Source organism: Mastigoproctus giganteus, chromosome 12, assembly GCF_048544385.1.
Source record: "Mastigoproctus giganteus isolate SK-2022 chromosome 12, ASM4854438v1, whole genome shotgun sequence".
Lineage (NCBI taxonomy): Eukaryota > Metazoa > Arthropoda > Arachnida > Uropygi > Thelyphonidae > Mastigoproctus > Mastigoproctus giganteus.
In genome coordinates this window covers 143,772,216-143,798,617 of record NC_143586.1, presented here as the reverse complement: position 1 = coordinate 143,798,617, position 26,402 = coordinate 143,772,216, and the positions used below count along the sequence as shown (strand labels likewise).

The following is a 26,402-nucleotide window of genomic DNA, read 5'->3' as shown; positions in this document are numbered from 1 at the left end:
ATATAATGGGATTATCACGTCCCTATCTCTACTTGCAAAAGTTCGATAGATCATGGATAGGACACCATGGGCCTTCCTTGCAACCTGTTTACAATGCTCAGAGAATTTCATGTCTGACCGTATCGTAACACCCAAGTTCCTTTCCTCCTATACTGGGTTTAGTTGAACTCCACCAAGTGAATAAGTTTTTTTGGGATTACTGTTTCCCAGGTGTAATACCTTACACTTTGTTGGATTAAAGCATAGCTGCCATTTTTCTGACCATTCCTGAAGTCTACCTAGGTCTCTCTGAAGAAGCTCAGCTTGACAGTGATCATTAACTACTCTACCAATTTTAACATCATCTGCAAATTTAGACATCACGCCCTCTATCCCTTCATCAATGTCGTTTATGAAAATTAAAAACAACAGTGGTCCTAATACTGATCCTTGGGGAACCCCACTTCTTACATCAACCCAATCTGAGGAATAGCCATTTATCACAACCCTCTGCCTCCTGCCCTGAAGCCATCCTTCAATCCATCTAAGGATTTTCCCAGTGATTCCAACCTGTTCCAGCTTATAAAGCAACCGCTCATGTGGGACTGAGTCAAAAGCTTTGCTGAAATCTAAATAAACAATGTCGAAATTATTCCCTAAATCCAGCTCGTGAGTGACCCTTTCGAAATAGCGAACCAGATTTGTTAAACATGATTTTTCCCTTTACAAAACCATGCTGAGTATCCTTGAGAATTTCAATTCGATCCAAATGATCCTGAATTCCACCCTTGATCATTGCCTCCATGATTTTCCCTACTACTGAAGTCAGACTGACAGGTCGATAATTTCCAACTTCACTTTTAGAGCCACCGTTATGTATGGGAGATACATTTGCACTTTTCCAATCCAAGGGAATCTCCCTTGGATATTAAAAATAAAACTTTATAAATAACGACATCTTGAATCCCTGAAGGTTCCTTTATTCTGAAAGTCTAAACGCTTTACCCTTCTTATAATGATACATTAATTCTCTGTATATTATATGCAAATCCAAGGGCAAGACCCCACCTGCAGAGCATTAGATACTGTTCTTCATACACGATGCATAGCCAACAAAATTTCCCGTTGTATCGAATGATGTTTATTCAAAAACCTAATCTTGGTTACCCGAATATACCAACTCCCGGCACCACCGTATGTCATTTTAGGCAAGAGTACTGCATTATAATATAACCCCAATGTCTTTATACTTAAATCCCAGTCTGCGCTAGTAATTCTCATTAATGCTGAATTTATTAGCCAATTCGTCCAGATAAAGCGAAAAGTTTAATTTGTCATCTAATATTATTCCTTATCGTTCCTTAGAATAAGAAATCCTGGTAGTTATGTATCTATTTTATTTTCAATAACATTGCTTATATAAATCAACCTATAGTTGCCCAGCCCCTACTTGCCTACTGTGACTATTACCGTAATTTAGCACTGGTTAACAGTCTCTATAAAAATGTCGGAGGGATTAATTATCCCAATAACTGGGATGCATTCGGCTTGTATATTCTGAGACCATTGCTCTTCAAATACAAAGCTGCACTTCTATTTGACTCCTCTGCTCCGAATCTTGATGCCAATTTGCATATATTCGTAAAGGAATATACCTTACAAAAGGCAACTTTTATATGTTCTGTATGGTTCCTCTGTCGGACGGCGCCTGCGTAGCCAGGTGGGCAGGAGCAGCAGTGCGTAGCACACGCTTCTTGATTAGACCGGGATTCGAGCCCGTGAACACTAAATACGGAGGATGCGGAAAGGTCAGGGAATGACCACCGCATATCCCCGGAGCAATATGGCCTTAGGTGCTAATGCTCCTAAAAACCAAATAACAAACAAACAAACATCCTCTGTCGAGTTCTGGCTAGACCTCCCGGAACGTCCTTATACTCATCCTCTGCTTAGTTTATACGAGAATGAACTGCGCCTTCCTATTATTTCATGTTTCGATTCGAATTTGAAGAGCCTACCTCGTTCATTGAAATACAGTGATTAGTTTTTTGCTGAGTTTTTTAAACTCATGAGTTTGTTTAAATTAAACTTTTTATTTTTGGTCTTTCTTTTCAATGTCTGTGTATCTATTTTATCTAATGAAAAACCTCTTAAAGCCTTGGCTTATTGTGTCCTTCGTCCTGCTGTTACGCCCCGTTTTGTAACTCTGAAAGTAAAATTAGACTATTATTATCGTTGTTGCTCTTATATTATTTTTCCCTGATTGGGGTATTCCACTCTGTGACCAATACTGCTACCAAGTACACAGGGTGGTTGTAATGTCTGGTGTTACTGTCGGTCGAGGAAATCTCTGACAACTCAGAGGTGTTCAGGATTGCGACTTTCTGGAGTTCCTTGTAGGTGTTCTCTGGGAGACCTATTGCTGCTAGGCTGCATTGTAGAGTCTTTGGCACCATACCGGTTGTTGACACGATGATCGGGATGGTCGATACTTTTTGCATATGCCACATCTCCTTGACTTCATGTGTCAGGTTTGTGTACTTCGTAATTTTTTCCTCATGGGTTTTCTGGACATTGCCAGTGTTGGGCACCACTATGTCAACGAGGTAGGTAGCCTTTTCCATCTTGTCCACAGTCCGGTCTGTTGTGCGGGATGGTCTTATCCGTTATTATGCCGCGGTCCCAGTACAGCTTGTGGGTTCGGGTCTCTAGTACTGCCTGGGGTTGGCACTTGTAGTATGGTACACTTTCTTTGGTCAACTGGTATATCCTTGCTATCTGGTCGTGTCTGTGAGTGTACTCAGTCTGGGTGATCACCTTACAACCCGCGGTGATGTGTTGGATCGTTTCTGAGGCCAGGTGGCATCGTCGACATGCGTCATCTGACATTCTGGGCTCCTTTGTGATGTATTTTCTATAGTTTGTGGTGTTGATTGCCTGGTCTTGGATGGCCAGCATGAATCCTTCAGTCTCGGGGAAGAGCGTCCCACTTGTGAGCCTTGCATTGGAAGCAATGTTATCGTTATGATCTTGATGGAGGTCATTGTAGTGTCTGCCCTGGAGTGTCTTCTTTGCCCATCTTTCTAACTTCGTTTCTTGTGCCGTCTGGGTGGGTTGGGGTTCCTCGCTTAGGGTGAGTGGGGTATACCACTTATCTATCTTCCTTATGGCCTAGTGGAGTGGTGCTGTGTTGTTCTCGAAGTTCTCCTTCAGGTTAACTATCGCTATTTTCTGTTGCTCTATCAGGTCTATCAGGCCCCTTCCTCCCCCTTTCTGAGCTATTGTTAGTCTCTCCACTGCTGACTTCGCGGGGTGTTTGAGGCTCTTGGTCGTCATTGTCCTTGTCTTTCGCATGACATCTTCTAGCTCGGTGTTAGTCCAGTCTATGATCCCGAAGGTGCATGTTAGTACTGGAGCTGCATAGGTGTTTATGGCTTTAACTGTGTTCCCTCCATTCAATTTTGCTTTCAGCAAGCTTCTGAGTCTCTGGTGATATTTTTCGGTCAGACACTTCTTGAATTCCCTGTGCTCTAACTGCTGAGCCTGCATCATCCCTAGATATTTGTAAGTCTCTCCTTCTGTCATAGCTTCGATCGTTTTACCAGTCAGCAGATGGTAGTTTCGGCCAACTGATTTTCCCTGGCGCAGTGTGTGTGTCTTGCATTTGTCTAGACCAAATTCCTTCCTGATGTCCTTGCTGAATCCTTTGGTGATCCAGAGTAGTTTCTGGAGTTACTTCTCTGTTGCCACATAGAGCTTGATGTCATCCATGTACATGAGGTAGGTTAGGATGTACAGGTTCTTTCTTCCTTCTTTGAGATTATATCCATACTTGCTGCCGTTAAGCATGGTGGATAGCGGGTTGAGTGCTAGACAGAACCACAGTGGGCTCAGAGCATCTCCCTGAAAGATTCCTCTTTAATGGGGATTGACCTGGTTGTGATGTTCTCGACCTTAATGGTGGTCGGTGTTAGTACAATCTAGCTCGGTGTTAGTCCAACAATGGCGAAATAATCTTGGTACTGTCGAAGTTGCGGCAAAGACAGTCCTGAAGAACCAGGTTCCAGATTAAGGGGGCCCAATATGGAGCCCTCTGGGCATCCTCTGTAAATTGGTCAAGTTAGTTGCCTATGTCTTGCCTGTACTGTAACGGTTTTGTTGGTGAAGTAGTTTCTGATTAACTAGTAGAGTTGTGGTGGACAATCAGCAGAGCGTAACCTCTCAATCCGGAAAGATGGCTCTCCCACCATACCCGGGCAAAGGTCCCCTCAAAATCTATAAAGACGGCCAGTTCGTACTTGGCAGTTTCCAGATGGAGTATTATTTCTGAGAGTGCATCCTCACAGGAGCGACCTTGTGTGAATCCACATTGTGAAGGAGAGATAAGTCCTTTGTCTTGAAATATGCTTACAATTTTTATCGCTATGAGTCGTTCCAGAATTTTACCAAGGTTTAGTAAGAGAGCAATGGGGCGGAGTGCCCGAGGTTCTGTTGGTGGTTTGTTAGGCTTCGGAATGAGTCGCAGAAGAGCAACTTTCCAGGGCTCAGGGAAGAGAGATTCTCTAAGGCAGCAGTTAAAACGAAGTAGGTGCTCTGGTTTCAGTTTGAACACCCTTTGTATGAATGCATATTCAATAAGATCAATGCCTGGGCATTTATTCAGGTTGATTCTGTTCATTGCTATCTCCAGTTCTTGGGATGTAAAAGGTTCATCCGGTGTCTCAGATATCTCCATGGTCAGGTTGGTCTTCCATTGGATCGTCTTTTGGGGAAAAGTTCATCAGTTATGGCACTGATCGAATCGTGCCAGGTTATGGTTTCGTATTCGCGAAGCTGTACCGAGCCAAAGATATCTGGGGTGTAATCTCCCCCCCCTGGAGATTTTATAAAGGAGTCCCCATGGGTTAGAATTTCCTGAGTCCTTGACGAAGTCCATCCAGTTTTTTTGCTTTTCCTCTTGGCAGCCGCTTTGGTAAAGGTGTTCGTTTTAGCGAGGTAGATGGCATGCAGTTGTTCAACGTCTTGGGGCGGCCAATTTCTGTGACGTTGGTACTCCTTACGTGCTCTGTGTGCCTCTTTCTTTAGTACAGTTAGCTCGGGTTCCACCAGGCACAAGTTTGAGGTTTTATGGTCTTTTTCTTTGCTGAGCGATATGCAGCTAATTGGAGTGAGCTCTGGTATAGGTCCGTCAGGTCAGCTGCACTCATCGGATAGCGAGGGTAGGTCTGGAAAATCTCTGTATGGAAGAGTCAAAGGCTGCCCAGTCAACGGCCTTAGTCGAGAACCTGACAAACCCAGTGGGGGTAATATGAGGTGCTCGGTTAGGTGTGTGCATGCTGATGTGGAAAAGTATTACTCAATAATCACTTAGGGTCCAATCCGGAATGATAGTCCAGTCACAAATTGGGTTTCTTAGGTCATTGGTGGTGGCCATGATGTCGCTGTTGGATTTCCCTCTAGCGCCGCAGTAGGTGATGTATTGACTTTGTTTGTTGTGAATGGTTAGGTTCCGAATGGAGATCAGGTCCTCAAGCAGAAGACCTCTGGAGTCTGGAATTGGCGACTGCCAGAGGGTGAATTTGGCATTTACATCTGAGGTGATGATAACCGCATTGGACCCTAAGGAGTCCAGTGCGAGATCTAGGTAGTTGAGTGATGTCATGGGATGGCGGGCAGCATAAAGTGATGAGATAAAATGAAAGTGAGGCATATGTTACCTGAATACAGGTTACATGTATACAGGTTACATGTACACTTCGTGCACAGTCCATGAATCACTAGGCTGTCCAGCTCTTTATTCATTACTATAAAGCAGGTTTTTGGGTAAAGTATGGGTGGGTTGTATGACTCGATGGTGAATAGAGAAGCCGATAATCTTTGAAGTGTTTCCCGGTCTTGTAACATATGGTTCCTGTATAGAGATGATGTCTATGGAGTTTTCCTCTGCTGCACGTCTAATTTCATCTGCTACTGCCCTAGACCGGTGGCTATTGATCTGCATGACCGTTATCTGACTAGTAGAGGTATAGTGATGCTTGCAGGACACAAGGGAAGTTGAAGGCTGAGGGCTGGAGGTTCTATTTGTCGAATTGGGAAAGTGTAAGTGTTTTTAGGGTCAAGCGGCACCAGGGGTTCCCCCCATCTCTGCGTAGTTTACGTTGTGATGTATTACAGTACACTGTAAATGCCAGAGATTTAAGTGTATGGATCTTGGATCGTGTAATGTTGTGTACCGTTGTTCTTCTGGCCATTTAGCCGCTGGACCCCTGTTGGGATCCAACGTTGCCCCACTTACGCCCCGTGGAGGCAGGCCAGGAACTCCGTAGACTTAGTTTACTCTGGCAGGTCCTGCCGCTTAGTTTCCTGAGATTTCGGCGGCTAGGACCAAAAAAAAAAAAAAAACTTTGGGTGGCATATTCCACTGGTCATCAAGAAAATAAAATAAAGTGTTTTTTGTTATTTGCGTTGACGTGGGGATATTATCGCTTTAATTTCTTAGACCGAATACTGGGCGTATAGCGGTTTTGATGTGTGGGACTTCGCTAGCGTGAAGATAGAGGGGAGGGAGACAGAAGACTGGGGGGGGGGAAAGGCAGAAGTATGGAGCCAATAGAGAAGGCGGCCCCAGTTTCAGTGGGACATGCCCATGCCCCACCAGAGAGGAAACAAGGGATGACGAGAAGGGGGGACTGTGTGGCCGTCCCCTCCTCCCAGGGAGTTAGGAATAATAGGTGAAGAGGGCTAGAGTGCCCTCTTCAGGTCTCCAATATGGCCTTTGTCTCACATCTGTTTCTCTTCATTGTCACTCATGGGGCAAGCCGCATACTTGTGTTCCTCTTTCTTTGGTCATCATCATTGGTTGATATCCCCGTCCTTAGTTTCTCGTATTCTTTGGCGTCCATATTTGGTTTCATTACTCCTGTTGGCCTTGGTGGATGGCTATTTGTCGTTTTCTTTTGGAGAAGACGTCCTGGGCAAAGCGACTAAAGGCCGCAAATTCTTCTGGTGTGTCCAGCAGATGGTGTTCCTGGGTGTTAGGGATGTATTTAATTCTCGTGATCATTTGACATCTGATGTCTTCGTATATTTCACACTGATGCATAACGTGATGCCATGTTTCTAGTTCGCCGCAGAGACAGTGTGATACCTCGATTATGCCCATGGCATTTAATTTGGCCTTGAAAGGCCCGTGGCCGGTGAGTAGAAAAGTAGTGTTTAGGCCTGGGTACAGCCATGCGGGAGCCTTGGGATACAGCTTGGTTACTTGGGGAATAAATTTTCTTGTTACCGCTCCTTTTTCCACGTCTGTCCATCTTCTCTGCCAAATTTGTACGAGGTGGTCCACTATTTTTTGTTTCTCGTTTTTCCTGTTATTGGTGATGTCAATGGTAAGACCATTGTAGGTGGTTTAGGTTCCTTTGGCTAGTAGATACATAAGTCCGCAGCGGGTTACCTCTAAATCCAAGGGTAGGGTCCCCGCAAGGACCTGTAGGGCACTCGTACTAACCGTGTTAAATGCTCTTGTTATTGTTAGTAATATGTTGCGTTGGATCGTGTCCAGTATCCTTTTATTCACTGCTGTTCCTGCTTTCTCGTACCATATGGGAGATCCATATGTTATTATCGGGATGAAGATGGCTTTATAATACAGGGACAGGGTTCTCCTGTTTAGCCCCCAGTCCCTGCGTGTAACTCTGGCAACGAGCGCTGTGTATTTCCGCAGTTTCTCTTTTAGATAGATTAGGTGCGGTTTAAATGATAAGTTCTGATCGATAATCAGTCCCAGATATTTAATTTGCGTTGACAGCTTGATTGTTTGTCCTGCTAGCTTGATTTGTGGCGGTCTTCTAAGGTTTAACCTCCCTCTCAATAGTACTGACTCCGTCTTCGTTGGCGAGATTGTTAAGGTGTGTAGTTTTGCCCAGTCCTGCAAGGTTTCAAGGGCTTGGTTTGCAAGCGTTTCAAGGTTCTGTCTGGAATCTGCCGCGCCCGTCAGTACGAGGTCGTCTGCGAAGGCCTGGACCTCCACATCCCCCAGGTCCATGGTGAGGAACTCGTCAAACACTATATTCCACAGGAGCGGCCCCAGGACAGATCCCTGAGGGCAGCCCCTGCGGACCGACCAGGTCAACTTCTTGTAGGGCGTTATTACTTGGACGCTTCTGTCCGAGAGATAAGTTTTGATGCTCCTGTACAAATTGCTTGGTGTTCTCGCTGCCCTGAGCCTGCAAAGGATGCTCGGCCACCAGAGGGTGTCGAACGCCCCAGCAAAGTCGACGGCTATGACAAGGAAATATTTCTTGGTACACTGCATCGCTTTGGTGATTAGGCCTTTGACGGCATCTATGGTCGAAGATCCCGATTTGAAGCCGTATTGCTTGGGTGAATTCAGGTTTGCCTCATTATAGTGGTTGTGGATCCTTTTATGTAATAATCTTTCGTAAAGCTTGCTTAGTGTCGACAATAAGGCTATGGGTCTATATGAATTGGGATTTTCCTGGTGTCTGTTTCGATTTTTGAGGATCAGTTTTAGATTGGCCGTCCTCCAGGTGGTGGGGAACTGGCCCTCTTTGATACAGGTGTTGTACAGTCGGAGCAGGAGGTCCGGCATAACCTCCGCTGCTTTCTTGACCATTTCCGGCTCGATGAGATCGGGGCCAGGGCACTTTTTGTTCCTGGTTTGTGATACCACTTCTTGTAATTCGTTGGCTGTGAAAGGGGGTTCTAGTTGTTGGGTCTCGTATTCTTCGTTTGCTTGGCAGATGGCTTTCTGGTCCTCTGTTAGTATGCCTGGTGGGTCTTGGATTAGATTGCTGAGTATGTTCTTTATTGAGTCCTGCCATGTTGCAGTGAGTGTTCCTTGTGCCGTCTTTGTTGCGGTCATCACTTCGCCTCTGGGGAGTTTGTTTGTGGCGATTTTATACACCACTCCCCAGAGTTCAGTATTTCCTGTTACTTGGACAAGTCGTTCCCAGGATGTTTTCTTGTTTTTCTTAATAGTTTCTGTATAAAAGTTTCGGATCTGTCTATATTGTTGTCTCAGTTCCGCGACTTCCGCCTGGGGCCATGTTCTTCGTGCCCTTTGATACTGCTTTCTTTTATCCTGTACTTGTCTTCTCATTCTTTGCAGCTCCGGGGTCCATCATGGCATTGCTCCCGTCATCGGAGTTTTCCCTTTCATGGATGCTTCCGCTGCATTGGTGATTATGCAGGTTATATCTTGTGCGAACTGGCTGGGGTCTATCCTTTCACCTTCGATCTGCCGTCTGTCCAAGTCCTCCATGTACTGTCTCCCTTGGGTGGATAAGAAATTGCAGTAGGCGTCCCAATTTGCTTTCCCGATTGCGAATCTGTTTGACAGGTATTTAGTGGCGACTGTTCTAGCCTGATTCCTTTGTATGCTGTAAGTGATGGTTCGGTGGTCAGAAGTAGTCCACGCGTTTTGTACAGTCCAGTGGGTTACGTTTGTATCTATATTTCTGGACGTTAAAGTTATGTCGATCGTTTCTTCCCATAGCATGTTACAATACGTTGGGAGGCAGAACGGCTGGTTTATGACTGTAAATATTGAATTTGCTAGGAAGTCTTCTAGTTTCCGTCCGTTTGAGGTTCCCCTGCGGTCCGGTTTGGCACTGTGCCAGACAGGTGATCGGCAGTTAACATCCGCTCCAATCAAGATTTTATGCCCTACCAGGGTTGTCTGTACTGATTGTAGATATGTTGTGGCAAAGTCGATTTCTACTCCAGGCCTACAGTAGAGGGCTATTATGTAGTAGCTGCCTATGGAGCATATTATATGGGCACAGGCTGCCCAGGGCGTGCAAAGTTGTGGTATCTTTGTAACCGTTATCTCTGGATTTCTTACTAGTACTGCTGCCCAGGGGGTGTCTTCGTTGCTTTGAACAATTTTATAATTGAGCGAGTATCCCCTTACTTGTTTCTGATTGGTATACGGTTCTAGGACTATGATAATGTCGGCATTATCCTCATCTGCTTGGAGTCGTACCTGCTCAACAACCGCTCGAGCTCGGTGGGCGTTTAGTTGGTGTATCTTTAGTACGCCGCAATTGTATTTTTTATGTTGTATTCCCATAATCAATTCTTTGTTGGTAGGTGCCTTTTACCTTGAGGTAAGTGGGACAGTTTGAGTCTCGGATGGAGTGGTTGTGATCCATTCTGAGGCTTTTGCAATTGGTGCAGATGGGTTCCTTAGTTTTGTTGGGGCAGGTCTTAAAATCATGTCCCCTCTCTGAGCAGTGGCCGCAGGTTGGTTCCTTTTGGGCACAGGTGTGAGTGGTGTGGCCATATTTGCAACATCTAAAGCACGTCGGTATGGCCACATGCTCTCTAAAACGGAGGCAGCTCCACTCGACAAAAATCCTGCTTTGGTTTTTTAGGACCTGCCAGGCAGGCGGAGTCATCTCAACTGTCCAGTTATATCCTCCATATGTTTTGGACTGGGTTCTGTATTTTGGGATCGGCAGTGTAGCCCCTTCTTGATTCGGTAGGTGGCTTTTTAGGTTTCTTCTATATATTTCTTCCGTGAGTTGTTGTGGTTGTAGATTTTGGTCCACATTGAAAATAACTATTGATGGGCCTTTCTTTTTTGGGGTCTCTGCCATGAGTCCCAGGGTATTTAGCTTGGGGTTCGTTATTATCCCCTCGGCTTCCTCCTTGCTTTCCGTCTCAATTACGATACCAGGACTTCTTGTTTTCCGGATAGACTATCCTAGTGTCTTCGAAGTCCTCTTTGAGATTGTTTATGACTTTTTGTTTTATTTGTTCACTGGAGGGTCTCTCTTCTCCGGTGGGTCTCAATATGACGATGTTCGGTGTTTTCAATAATACTTTCTTTTGTTGGATTTCCACTTTGTTTGTTTTCTCTGCCTCGTTTGGTATATTCCTCAGCGCTTGGGCATATGTGGGGGCGCGCTGTGGCATTTTGTTTGCCCCACATTCCATATAGGTTTGTAGCCGTGTAGATATTCTCTCACTTTCTAAGTATGTACCATGGAGAAGTTTTTCCATTTTGTGAAATATTGTCACAATTTGAGACCTCAGTCCGGAGGAGATCCTGTTAGGGTTCTCTGAATATATTTTCAAGGGCCGTTTTTAAAATGAATGTTTTCTCATAGACGGAGCCCTCTGGAAGAGTGTAGTTCAGGGGTGGTTCCTGTTGTTTGTCATCGTTGTTTGTTTCCCTTTGAGATGCTGTGTGGTCGGGCTGCTCTCTAGACTCGGTCTGGGAGCGGGTCACTCGCTTGTTTTTTCGCTTGACTTGAGAGGCTCCTGATCGGGTGACCTCCATATCTTCTGTCTCGTCAATAATGTCGAGGTGGCCACTTTGTGACTGCATCAAGGATTCCATAATTTTTTCCGTTTTCCCTTCCATTTAGCGAATTCCGGATAACCGGCACAGTTCGGTTTATCGGGCGTATGTTGGGATGATCTGGTAGGGCACTGAAAATGCTGTCGGACGATGTCCTCCACAAATCTGTGGTTGAATTTGAAGGCACACAGGTGGTTATTGAAGTTTTGTGCTATCCCCTTCGGTCACTAAGGGGGGGGGGAAATAGCTTAGCGTGAAAATGCTCCCAGAAGCGCAGGATTACTTCTCATAGGGGCTTCCTGGGGCGCCGGAGGCGATAGTGCCATTAGTAATTCCGTGGAATGCATAGGTAAGGAGTTCACAGTCAGCCAGGCAAAGTTTATGGCAAGGGGGGGAATCAATGAATTCATTGCTTCTGGTTTAATGTACACATAAAGCAGTTAATACACACATAATATAACATATAGCAGTTACCAGCACAGTTTGGTGGAGCAAACTTCCTGCTCGGTTTTAACACGGTTTGGGAACCTCCCCAGTCAAGTGCAAACTACCGACGTGGCCACTGCTTTATATCAGTGCCTCTCTATGGCCTTTCCGCCAGCCACATGGTGACCATTGTAGGTCTGGCAACAAAGGACACAGATAAAAACGCTGGTAGTTTACTAAATTCCCAGGAGAGTATAAAAATAGTCTCACCTAGGGAATCCTCCGATTATGTTCTTTCAGCTTGAACACTTTTTTGAACTATATGCACATTTTAAACTACTAAATTCCATTAAAAATCAGGAGCGCGATAAAACGTGTCCGGACACTAAGGCCGCCATATTGGCTCGTCGAATTGGGAAACTGGGAGGAGGAGGCTTTTTGGTGTTTATTCATCAGCAGTCCTTAGTCTTGCCTGGTCTAAAGCTCGTTGATATTCCGGACGTGCGCTGTCCACAGAATGGCTGTGTTCCCTTTTCCTCCTTTTGCAGTTAGCACAACTAGGTGCCTCATCCTTATTGGGGCATTCAGCATGAACATGGTTACTGTGAGCGCAGTATCCACAGGTGGGAGATTTATGGGAGCAATACTGGGCAGTGTGTCCAAACCCTAGGCAGAGGAAGCACTTGGTCAACACTGTGAATGGTTTGAACGGGTGTGCACTGCACCCCAGATAGATCCGTTCCAAAAACATGACTGTCTTGAAGAGATTTGGGGTAAGTGTGATTATCTGATGCAAAGCAGAGATGGAGTTGGCTTTAGTGGTAAATCTAATGGTAATTTGCTTTTTAACTTTTTCAAAAGAGAATCCATGTTCCATGAGGTTCTTGCGGAATAGATCAACCAGGAAGTCCTCGTTAGTAATATTAGGGGAGGGGTTAGTCTGCCTGGGTGGGTTTGCTGTGACTCCTGCATTTTGGAGAGTTGGGGCAATTCATATAGATTCCAGATCGTTCTGGGAGGCCGTTTCAATTAAAGTTCTCTTATTGCGGATTGCTCTTCATGACTTGACTGTAACCGTCTTAAAATCACTTTTAAGTGTATTTTGCACTAATTCCTTGACATCTCCACTGGACTTGAGATCGGACTCATCCATTGCTCTCAATAAAAGGATGTTCTTTTCCTTCTGGAGGTTAGGCTTAGCTGGCAGGGGTCAGGAACCATCCCCACTGAGGACATTGGCATATGGTCTAGGAACAGATTTTTAAGGTCTCTCAGGTTGCTGATACTCTGCTCTGGAGGTGTCTGGTGCAGCAGGTGGGTATTTGGAGATGGTGTCCAAGACCTTTTCTAGGATGCTAGAATGAGATTTGAGCTCCTCATTGGTGGTCTTCAACCTTTCATTATCAATGAAGAGAGCAGTGGTAATTGTCTCCTGCCTATCCCACAACTCCTGGATGTAGTTTGCAGCAGATCTGGTGAATCTATTGGACCCCTGATTCAGGAATGCTGTGAGGCTCTTCTTGTAAATGGTGACAGCTTGATGTGGTGAGGTTGCATTTGAGACATCAGGTACAGAAGATGAATAAGAATCAGGAATGGCAAGTCTTCTTGAGGCTGGAAGGCCTGCCTCAACTGTCTTGTCCAGAGCTGAGAGTAAGTTTGGTGCATTGGGTGCTGCTGCTGATGATACAGAAGGGGTAGTTAGAACCAATGGGGTAGGAGCAGGAACATCTGCTGGTGGAGCTGACCTAGGGTATGAACACTTGGCTGAAGAGGCCAGTCTGGTTTCGACCGAAGGTGAGGTTACATTAGAACAGCTACTGGGAGCAGATGGGGGTTGAGCCTGGTTGTTTAGAAGATGGAAGCTGCAAAGTTGGATTGAGAGGTGTAGAAGCTGGGATAGGAAGAGCTGGAGGAGCCATTGCAAGAGCCAATGCTGCCACTGGAGTGGAGATGCTGAAGTCAAGCTTAGTTGGAACGAAGATTTGGGTCAGCAGAAAGTATTCTGCTGTTATCATCACTTGGCGTGGATTGTTAGAGAAGGACAGGCCCGAGACCTTTTCTTGGTCTTCTTCTTTTTCGTCCTTGGTTTTCCCCCAAGATTTTGGTGTGGGTGGCAGCTCAGAATTGTAGGGCCCCTCATATAAGGAGCTCGATTCACGCCCTAACTCATATTAGCATGTATAACTAGTTGGGATGAAAACTAGCTAAATCGTCTACCGAATTTCTAGACTCTCCTGAAATTGTCTGCTGAACAATCTGAAAATCAAGTTTCACTGAACTGTCAGCAGAGAGCGCTGTGGGCAGGGCAGGAAATAAATGCTAGTGGGGAACGTGACTTGTAGAGGCAAGGTACGATTATGCCCACATGTGAGTGTATCACATTAATCAAATTCACTATAGTTCAAATCAATCAAGTAATATTAAGTAATCACTCTATATTTGATATTGTTGGTGACGCCAACTCATTACGTAGACATGTATATTATCTTATGTAGGACGGCACCTGAACGTCAGTTCAACTCCGCCTTTGTACACTGTGATGATTACAGAAAGCACTGTAAAAGGCCAGAAATGTGTGTAACATTTCTTCGTGCAGTGTGTTTGTGTGTGTGTGTGTTGTTTAGTTGTTTCAGGTCGTTTTGTCACCAGGCAGGCGATCACCTGGAAAGCCTGCCCAGTGTCCGTCTACACCACTGGCAGGTAGGCTACAACTATGCATGTATCGCGGGCGCCTTCCGAACCCTCTGGTTTACCAGCTCTTACTGCCCTAATATCAGAGCAAAAAAAAAAAAAAAAAAATATATATATATATATATATGTAAGTAAATAATAAAAACTAAATAATAAAATCCCGTCCCTCGGGCAGCCCAAATCCGGGGTACTAGCAAAAATAAATACGTGAATAAATAAAAATAAAAAGTGGAAAAAATAATAATAATAATAAAATTAAATAAGAAAAAAAATTTTTTAAAATAAAAAACAAAAGAAAAAGAGAAGAAAAAGAAAAAAAAATATATATACAGTATCTGATCCTGTGCTGGCCAAAGGCCAGTGCCAGCAGGTGTCTTCACTAGGAAGGCCAGGAGGTATTCCGTAGTTGAGTGAGAAGGCGTCTTTAATTTTATTATTATTATTATTTTTCCACTTTTTATTTTTATTCGATCAAAAGCATGATGAGCAAATTCTTGCAGGGACTGGAAATTTTCTCTGGTGCTCAGGAAGTCCGGCTCATTTCCGGGGACAGTGATACTAGTGGGGGAAGGAGGTTCTGTCGAAGATCTAGGTATTGATGGCAGTGGTATAAAATATGTTCCAAGTCTTCTGTGGCACCACAATGTTCCACAAGAACAGAGAGGTAATTCAGTAAGGTTGAAAGTTGCTAGTTTGGCATTAAGGGAGCCATGACCAGAGTGAGTAGAGAGTGTACAGACTAGGGTGAAACCATTTCTGAGTGGACTCAAACGTGACAAAGATGATGTTAGGAATGAACTTTAAAGTAGCAAAACCCTTAGAGGTAGCGGACCTGGCTTGCCAATTCTGCATCAGAATATTCCAACAGCGTCTTTTTTCTGCCTTAGGATCCACAGTAACATCGATAGTGTGTTTAAGGTCTAATGGAACCAGGGGTTCCCCCATCTCCGCATAGTTTACATTGTCGTGGGATCAGTACACTGTAAATGCCAGAGATTTAAAAGTGTATGGATGTTGTGGTGCGTTGTGTCGTGTACCGTTGTTCTTCTGGCCATTTAGCCACTGGGACTCTGGTGGATGCCAACGTTGCCCACACTAAGCCCCGTGGAGGCAGACCAGGTGCACCAGTAATTTGTTTTACTCTGGCAGGCCCTGCCACCTAATTTTCTGAGATTTCAGTGACTAGGGCCTAAAAAAAAAAAAAAAAAAAAATTGGGAGATAACGCTAGAATTGGATACGTGTGGTGAATGCATTTTAATTTTGTCAAATTTAAATTTGGACGTGTGGGACATGCGCTAGTGAACAGACAGAGTAGGGGAGAGAGACTTAAGGCTGGGAGGAAAGTCAGAAGTATGGAGATGAAAGAGAAGACGACTCTAATGATATCCATTGGGGCATGCCCATGCCCCACCAGGAGAAAGTGGGGGAAGGAAGAGCACAACAGATCGTATCCTCCCCTCCCCACCCAGAATAGGGAAAGAAAGTGGGTGAGGCTAGGTGCCCTACCCAGATCGCCAACTGGCGAGGTGGCAGCTTAGCTACATTCAAAGTCTTGGTTTTCACAATGTGTTCAGCCAGGGCTGCTCAGGCTGAGTTTCAGTGCAGGGTTCATAGTGATGAGGTTGTTCTGGTCATGCTAAGTGGTTGCCAAGTTTCTTCATTGCGGTAGGGTTCTACGCCTTGTGAACAAGTCTTGGGCAAACTTTGTGAATGGTTTGTAGTTATGTTCGTCATCAGGTAGGCAGTGATCCTGGTTTCTGAGATTGTACTGGAGCTGAGTGATGAGAAGGGCTTGGAGATCTTCGTACAAATGGCAGTCGAACATCAAGTGGTCCCAGGTTTCTTGGGAGCCACATGCACATAGGGGGTTGTTTTCGATGCCTAGCATGGTGAGTTTGTTGCGGATGGCACCATGTCCAGTTAAAAGATAGATAGTTTGTAGTCCTGGTGAAAACCAGGTCGGGGACTGGGGAAATACTCTGTTGATGCCCGGTATGAATTTTCGAGTTATTTCTCCATTGGTGGAGGTTGTCCACCTTTCCTTTCAAATTTGTTGTAGGTAGATCAGAAGCCTTCTTTTCTCGCTGGGTCTGCTGCTTAGTGGATCTGTTGTATGGTCGATATAGGTAGCGGGTTTGTCCCTACTGAGTTGATAGAGTATTCCAACACGTCTGACCACCAGGTCAAGGGGCAGTACCCCTGCCAGTACCTGCAGTGCGTGCGTGCTAACCGTGTTACATGCCCTGGTCATGTTAAGAAGAATTGGCCTGTGAATGGACTCCAATTTTCTCTTATTGACTACTGTGGAGGCCTTGCGAAACCATGTCCCAGAGGCGTAAGTGATTGCGGGAATGAATGCGACTTTATAAAAGAGAGCCAGCGTGCGTTTTTTTAACCCCCCCCCCAGTCTCAGCGGGTCACCCTGGCCACCATTGCCGTGTAGGTCCTGATCTTTCTTTGTATATAGTTCAGGTGTGGGAGGAAGGATAGGTTCTTATCTATTACTATTCCTAGGTGCTTAAGTTTAGTGACAAGTTTGACTCTAATGCCATGGATCTTGATCTGTGGTGTTCTCGTTGGTGCCAGTGAGCCTTTTAGCAAGATGGATTGAGATTTATTTTGTGGGTGATATTGTGAGGTGGTGGAGTCGAACCCAGTCCATAAGGATAGTGAGGGTCCGATTTGCATAGGTTTCAAGTTGATCCCTTGAGTCAACAGCCAATATTACTGAGAGCTCACCTGCATAGGCCTCAGCGTGGACATCCCCAAGGTCCATGAACTGGTATGTTATGTTATTTGGTTTTTAGGAGCATTAGCAACTAAGGCCATATTGAGCCTTTTAGCAAGATGGATTGAGATTTATTTTGTGGGTGATATTGTGAGGTGGTGGAGTCGTACCCAGTCCATAAGGGTAGTGAGGGTCCGATTTGCATAGGTTTCAAGTTGATCCCTTGAGTCAACAGCCAATATTACTGACAGATCATCTGCATAGGCCTCAGCGTGGACATCCCCAAGGTCCATGAACTGGTATGTTGTGTTATTTAGTTTTTAGGAGCATTAGCAACTGAGGCCATATTGCTGCGGGAATATGCGGTGGTCATTCCCTGACCTTTCCGCATCCTCCGTATTTGGTGGTGACGGGCTCGAACCCCGGTCTAATCAAGGAAAGTGTGCTATGCACTGCTCCTTCCCACCTTACCTAGGAACTCATTCGGGACATAGGTCCAGAGCAGCGGACCAAGAACTAAGCCCTGGGGACAACCTCGGTAGATTTTCCTCTTCACTTGGCAATAAGGTGCCTGGACTACTACACTTCTGTTTGTTAGGTAGTTTTTTATGCAGTTATAGAGGTTGTTAGGCAGTTGCACTTGTCGCAGTCAGCTGAGGACGCTCGGCCACCAAAGGGTGCCGAACACCCCAGCGAAGTCGACTGAGATAACTAGGAGGTATTTCTTGTCACAGTTGGCTGCGTTGATGAGATTTTCCAATGCATCAACAGTTGACCTTCCTGCTTGAAGCCATATTGATTCGGAGTAGACATCTGTGCAGCACTGTAGTGGTTGTCTATTTTTTGACGGAGTAAATGTTCAAACACCTTACTCGGCACTGAGAGTAGGGCGATGGGCCTATACGAGTCAGTAAGTTCTTGACATCGATAGTAATACCAAGGAAGGTAATATGGACGGCGTGCCTAATGTAGAAGCACAGGTCTCGGTACAGAAGAGAGAGAGAGAGAGAGATCGAGATCGAGGCAGACAGCCGTTAAGGACCTGCAAAGCAGGAGTAGACAGTCCTACAGGCCATGCACATTGCCAAAAGCTTTTGGCATTGCCAAAAGACCAATAGATTGACAGTAGACACTGGCAGAGGTGAAAGAGATTCTTGCACTGCTTCTATTAGAATGAGCAGAAGCCTGAAAAACAAGATGCATGGTATTTCAGAGACTGCTGGGAGCCATTGCGGTACAAGTAAACACATGGGTTGTGTTAGGGTAGCTAAGAATAGAAAGAGGTGCAGGTATACTTGCGTGTACGCCAATGCTAGGAGTTTAGTAAATAAATTTAATGAATTTGAAGTATTGCTCAAAACATCAAAGGCAGATATTGTTGGGATATCAGAGACATGGTGTCACACAGATATAAGGGATGCAGAACTGCAATTTGGGGAGTACAACGTCTACAGAAAGCATAGACAGGATAGGAAGGGGGAGGGGTTATGCTATTAGTTAAGAAACACATAAAAACCAAGGAAGTGAAGCCAGTCGACATCGCTGGACAGTGCAGTGTTGAGTCAGTTTGGTGTGACATAAGCATTGGGAGATCAAAATTGAGAGTAGGAGTGTGCTATAGGCCTAATGATTCTGATGAGTATAATAAGGAACTGTACAGGGAAATAGAGTGGGCCAGTAAATCAGAGAGTCTTATAATGGAAGATTTTAATTTCCCAGATATTGACTGGAATTTGGGGGCTGGTTACTCACACACTAGCAGGGCTTTTGTGGATTTATTGGATGATTGTTTTCTACATCAGCATGTTCGGGAGGCAACTAGAGGGAGTAATACTCTTGATTTGATTATCAGCAGTGATTCTTCATGCATTAAGAATCTGCAGATAAATGAACCACTAAGTGGCAGTGATCACAGTGTGCTGAAGTGGGATTTACTCAAAGAAGTAACTACCATTAGGGGTAAAGGGAAGGGTTATTGCTTCCGTAAAGGCGACTAAGATGGACTGAGACAGTATTTAAATTCTATACAGTGGGACCAACTGATGATGTTACCAACAGCAAATTCAAAATGGGAAGCATTCAAAGAACTTATCTTGGAAGCTACTAGGCTTTACATACCAACTAAGAAATATTGTTCAAGGTTTAGGCCAAAATGGATGTCAGATGAACTAATGAGGCATATGGCAGAGAAGAAAAATGCATGGGATACTTACAAATTAACACATGACACAGAAGCCTATGATAGATACAAGTTGATATGCAACCAAGTTACAAAGGAGGTTAGGCAGGCGAAGGCAGATTACGAGAAATCCTTGGCAAGGGATGCAAAGAAAAACAGCAAAGAGTTCTTTACTTATGTAAACTCTAGAAGGAAGGGGATGAATCAGATTGGTCCACTTGATATTGATGGGTCAACTGTTGATGATCCTGCTCAGGTAGCTAACAAACTAAATGAATATTTTGCATCGACATTCACACATGAGGAGTTATTCAGCAAGGGGAATGCCAGAGGTGTATTCAACTCTAGCAGTAAGCTACAGAATCTTGAAATAACTGGGAGTAAAGTGGAGGAGAAACTGTTGAAGATAAACACAAGAAAGGCACCCGGGGTGGATGGGATCTATCCAGTTATATTAAAGGAGGCAGCAAAGGAAGTAAGCAAACCCCTAGCCATAATTATGAGAGCTTCTTTGGACTCAGGGGGGGTACCCATAGACTGGAGATGTGCAAATGTAACCCCAATTCACAAAGGAGGATAAAAGGCTGACACAAGTAATTATAGACCTGTTAGTTTAACTTCTGTTCCAGGTAAATTAATGGAGGCACTGGTTAAAGAAGCACTGCAGGATCATTTAGACAAGACTTCAGTTATAGCTCAGACACAGCATGGTTTTGTTAAGGGGAAGTCTTGCCTGACCAACTTGATTGGATACTATGATATAGTCACAAAAGAACTGGATGCAGGGAATAACTTTGATATTATATACTTGGATTTTAGAAAGGCTTTTGATACTGTTGCACATGGAAGACTGCTACACAAATTGGAGCAGTGTGACATTTTAGGCAAATTGCTGCTATGGATAAAGGGGTGGTTGAGGGGGAGACGACAGAGAGTGGTAATCAATGGACACTGCTCATCGTGGACTAATGTTATTAGTGGAGTCCCTCAGGGCTCAGTGTTGGGTCCATTATTGTTTTCTGTATTTATAAATAATATTGATGATGGTATATCAAGCTTAATGTCCAAGTTTGCAGACGATACAAAGGTTGGCAGGGTTGTCAAGGACACTACTGACACTATGCTGCTGCAACAGGATCTGGAAAGGTTGAGCAGATGGGCTTCGAGGTGGCAAATGAAGTTTAACATTGACAAATGTAAAGTACTACACATGGGAAACAGCAACCCCAGAGCAACGTATCAACTCTGTGGTACTACTGACAGTGGTAGAGAATGAAAGGGACTTGGGGGTGGTTGTGCAGGCAGATATGAAGTTCTCTGAGCAGTGCAGACGGGCTGCAAGAGTAGCTCATGGAGTATTGTCAATGATATACAGGAATTTTTCCAGCAGGGAGAAGGAGGTGATTATTCCATTGTATAAGGCAATGGTCAGGCCACACCTAGAGTACTGTATACAGGTCTGGAGGCCTCATTTCAAGAAGGATGTAGAGCTGCTGGAACGAGTACAGAGAAGGGCAACAAGATTAGTGAATGGAACAAAGGGGTGCTCTTACGAAGAAGATTTGCTTAAGTTTTGAAAATTACAGTGTCTGGAGACTAGGCACCAGCGAGGTGTTCTGATAGAGGTGTATAAAACCTTGAATGGTTTAAGCATGCTCAATGCTGATGGGATTCTTCCTCTAGCTCAGAAAAATCACCTGAGAGGGCATAAATTCAAATTGAGGAAAGACAGATGTAGGATAGACGTGCGGAAATTTGCCTTTAGCCAGCGGGTGGTTGGTTGGTGGAACAGACTGCCATCCCTTGTGGTGGAGGTTGATAGCCTAAATAAGTTTAAGGCTCAGCTGGACAGGTATTTTGAACGAACAGAGGGGTGAAGTGGAAGTGGAGTTTTTTTTTTTTTTTTTGGCTGATGCTGCATAAGCTTGCTTTCTTGCATCAAATGCCTCTACTAATGCTAATGCATTTTACGTTGAACACTATGAAGTTTAATCTGTACTGAAACCTTCTTAACATGCCAGAACCAGGCTGCCGCACCATAGGAACAAATTGGTAGAAACACAGCTTTGTAATATAACCGTAGAGAGTGAGAATTAAGATCCCAAGATTGTTTAGAGAGATGCAGAAGTGAGAAGGTAAGTTTTTTTGTCTTTCTCTGAGGGATCTTCCAAGTATTTAGTAAATGTAAGTTTACTATTAATGATCAGACCAAGAAATTTTAGAGAAGAAACCATGGAAAGTGGTTTCTTCCAAATTTGTTTTGAAGTTTTACAGCAGGTGGTCTTGAAATATTAAACGAACCCTTAACCAGCATCATTTTAGTTTTCGTGGAGGATATGGATAATTTATTTATGGTGGACTATTGAGAGAGATCTGACATGACTAAATTGGCAGTACTTTCAAGAGTTAGGCACGGGAATTGCCCTGCATCAGCAGGATGAGATTGTCTGCATAAGCCAATTTGGAGGTTTAAGGAATAGTTTTAAGGAGCCATTCGTCAAGAACGATGATCCAGACAAGTGATCCAAGAACAGAGCCCTGGGGGCAGCCCCTAGTGACAGAGCGGGAGATGGAGTTAGATCCAGAATACAGAAACTGTACGATTTTCAAAATAACTTCTTAAAAGGTTATAGAGAGGAAGAGGACAATCGGCAGCACGTAAGCGAGCAAACTAGACCACCATAACAGATCAGATGCTGCAGAGAAATCAACAAAAATAGCTAGAACATATTTAGAGCTTGCAGAGTTAGCTCGAGAAAAGAATGCAACGACTGCTTCTTCAATTCCTCGTCCAGTTCGGAAACCATATTGATCATTTGATAGGATAACTCATTAGGTAGGTGGTAGACGTAAGAGATCCTTTGGATGACTGGACCCAGGGTATCTCAGCAGAACATCGCCGAAAGCATGACACCACCGCCCCTGGCTTGTTTTTGTCCCACAGTGCATCGACGTCTACATGGTGCAACAGGAAACGTGATTTGTTGGACCAGATGACCTACTTCCAATCACTCAAGGTCCAGTTTCGATGCTCGTGTGCCCATTATAGGCTCTGTCGCTGGTGAACCGTGGTTACCATGGGCATTCTGAGCGGCCTGCAGCTATGCAGCCCCATTTTCAGCAGGGTTCGATGTACTGTCTGTTGTGACACATTACTCCTGTCACCCGCATTCCAATTACCGGCGAGTTGCGCCACAGTCGCACTTCTGTTGCCACGTACCATCCGGGAGAGCCTTCACTCACCTCGAGCATCAATGAGCCATGATCGTTCAACACCTCGCCATTGGTTCGTGGGTTTTCCCTCTTCGGACCACTTTCGGTAGGTATTAACTACGGCTGGCGGTGAGCATCCCACCAGCTGTGCTGTTTCGGATATACTCTGCCCCAGTCGTCTGGCCATTATAATTTGGCCTTTGTCAAATTCGCTTAAGCCCGCTGCCTTTCCCATCTGAAGAACAAGAGTAACACTGATTAACGGAGCTCAGTATTAGGTGTTTTTAATACCGTGTCCCGACCCGCGCACGCGGGTCGGGACACGGTATTAAAGCCGTAGTTCACCTGCAGTTGCTTCGATTTGCATAACGACTCACTGGTCATAATGTTTTGGTTCATTAGTGTAAATAGTGCATGTTCCAGGTAATCCAAATAGCTATTAAAATCCATTGACGGAGGACAATATAATGAAATAAGATAAAATTGCAATGTTGTTTTTGCAGTCATCAACATGTGGCACATTGATTACACAACTCGTGTATCAGCACAACATCTAAATCGTTATTGGTTACAACGATTCCTGATTTGGGCTCTGCTTGTACAGGCTGTACAACCCGTGCACTCAGAGGATATCCCAGTATTTTAAAGCTTTGCTCCGATTGAAACCTGGCCCAGTACGGTTCTTGTACGGATACTATATCAATCAAGTTCTCCATTGACTTCCTCATTTCATTAGCCACCAGCCTCGAATGTTGGCTGTTTGTCTGCATGATTTTAATTCCTGAAGCACTAAGAACTCTATCCACCACAGAATCATGTATAGAACCTCTTGTGAGTTTATTAACTGCATTCGATTGTTGATCATTTCGATTATTCATTCGCCGTCCCTATTCGTACCAGTTCCATAGAACCTAAATATTCTGGATAACGAGAATCCCTGACCGAGTGGTGAAGTTCACGTTTCATATGCTTACAGTTCACAAAATATGGTTCTTCGTTCTTATTATGACACTCTGCCAGTACATGCCCGTCTCATGCGAAATGGCCACAAGATGGGGAGGTTTGAGAGCAATATTTTTTCATAAGCCCATACCCAAGGCATAAGAAGCACATAGAGACTATCTTAAACGACCTATATCTGCCTGAAGTAACAGTGAAGTAAATTCTCTCCAATGTAGAGATCAGTTTATACAATTGTGGAGAGATACTAACTACCCAATGTCCTGTTATAGTGCCTCTGTGCTTAGTTGTAGAGCTGAAGGTTATATCTCTCTTGACTTCATCCGATGTAATACCAAACTCTTCTAAATGTTTACAATATAATTCTTCTAGTATCTCATCCTGATTCTAGTTTTTGGGAACATCACATATAATTATGGAACCACCGTGGCAATTCTTGCTATAGCTAAATAATCTGACTTTGAATTATTTATTAAAAATCAGCTTTTGATGCTGTTTCTAATAAAACTCCCTTGTTACGAACTAACCTTAATGACTTAAATTTAATCGGCTTAAATTCAGTTTTCATTGAGTCTGAAGCTGTATTCGCAGCTTCAGACTCAATCATCAGAAATCTTTGGCCTGCCAGTTCTAAAGCTCTTTTATATTCGCAGCAGTTGGGATCTTTAATAGAATGCTGGAAGTTTCTTTTGCGCCTTTTAAAATGTATATAACAAGGGGATTCCTCTTTATTCTGGTATTCTGCGTAGACATGACCACTCCGGGCACAATGCCCACAAAATGGAAATGTGTGGGTACACAGCCGTAACGTCAGGAGTACTGAGCCGTATGTCCGATCCGAAGCATAAAAAACACTTGGTAACAATTGTAAATGGCTGATGTCTATGCGAGCTACAGGCCAAGAAAATACTGTCCATAGTTGAGATACATTTATAAAGTTGAGGGGTAAAACTGATTACCCAGTGAACATTCGATGAAGATCTTGATCTTATTGTAAATAAATCTGAAAGTAATTTCCTTTCTGATTTCCTCTAGTGAGAATCCGTTGTCTAAGATTTTTATTGTATAAATCCTCAACGATGTCTTCTTTACTTAAATCCTTAGGTATGTCGTATCTGGATTGTCTGCTGGATTGTCTTTCTTGAGAACCCCCTGAAGATATGCCCACAGAGGACAGGGAATCTGAAGGAGATATGCTAATTCAGTCAGACTTGGAAGCAGTTTCTAGCACTACGCCTTTGTTACGCGCTAATCTTATTTTATTTTTTCATTCATGAACTCTGACTTTAAGGTATTAGATATTAAATTTTTTACGTCGACACTTGTTTTCAGATTACTATTTTCAGAAGCTCGTAATATTATGACATTTTCACTTGATCTTAACTGATTTTTCCTTCACCGAAGGTGCTCCACGGGCAGCATCAGCATATGATCTCACAGAGGAGGCAACCTGAAATTGTGTTCTCTTATACAGTGCTGTATTTGTTTCAGCAGTTTGGTTTACTGATTCCTGGATATGATCCATTTTGTTAATATTCCCTGCTGAAAAAGTTTGTACAATTTCTATCTAGTAAATTGGTCCGGATTTCGATTTCTTTATTAATAGCCCTTAATCTCTCAATATCAGTTAAGAGAGCTGTAATGACAGTCTCTAGATTTGACCATTTTTCCATAATTGTATCTTAAGCCTTTTTACGAACTTTTCTGGTCCTCCCATGAGGAAGCTCATTACATCTTGTCTCATATTGGATATCTTGTCAAAGGATGTACAGGAATTGGCATACGGTCATAGTGAGGGATCGTCATCGCTGAATCCAGATTTGGATAAACAATCTTGTGCTTGTTCTTCGCCAAGAATCCAGTTATATTCACATAACAAAAGTATGTCGCGTCGTAGTCGTTCAACTCCCTCCATATAGAGGGTACGGCAAACGGTATCGACTGTTTTCCTTTTTTTTCAGGCTCTCACGTGGTCTGTGTGGTGCCCACGCCTTATTCTGGCTATGAGTGCCCACGCCTTATTCTGGCTAGAGGACAGCGAGAATAGAACCAGTAAATTTTCCGAATATCTGTGTTTAGTGTTGTGATAGAACAAGAGTCGCACATATAGCACAATGTTGGGATGATATACTTTCGAAACACGACTTTGAATGTGTTTCAGTAATTCACCGGGTATTTTTAATTGGAAGAGGGGATCTACATGATTGTTTATCATTGCGAGATTAATTAATTGAGACTACGTATAGAACCAGCCTAGAAAAAACAAAAATATATCACATGATAGATTTAAGTAATTTACTATCGAAATACTGCAGTTTGAACGATTTGAACCTCAATGACAAACACTTAAACCGTTCTAACTATGTTTCGGAAACTCAATGTTTGCTATGAAGACGAAAACTGTAAGTTCCAGAAACATTGGCAGAAATGTGGTTGATTTTTGGAACAGGCTTCCATCTGTTATTGTGGAAGTGGATAGTATGAATAAATTCAAGGAAAAACTAGATAAGTTCTTGGAGGGTATGGATAGGAGAAGTGTGTAGTTTTTTTTTTTTTTTTTTTTTGTTTTATCTAGGCTGGTTCTATATATAAGCTTGCATTCTTGCATAATTTGTCACTACTACTAATGGTATTGAGGGATTTCAATCATTCAAATCGTAGTATTTAAATAATAAATTATTTAAATCTACCACGTGATATAATAGTATATTTTCAATTGATTAATTATCCACTGGATCCTACCTGAAACAATTTATAATTAAATTTTGGAATAACAAGGATATGGAATTCATGTAGCTTGGCTGAATAAGTTGGTCAGTGGTATAATTAGTCTAATCAGAAAAAAAAAAAAAAAAAAAGATTGGAAATCAACGTCTAAAGATCTATCTAGTCC

General features: G+C 43.7%; 1 protein-coding gene across 3 annotated transcripts in view; it reads left to right on the top strand.

Annotated features, from left to right (window-relative positions):
• Positions 1-26,402, top strand: part of kmr (pleckstrin homology domain-containing family A member kramer) — a 666,551-nt gene that overhangs the window by 178,519 nt on the left and 461,630 nt on the right. The gene's annotated exons all lie outside the window — the stretch shown is intronic.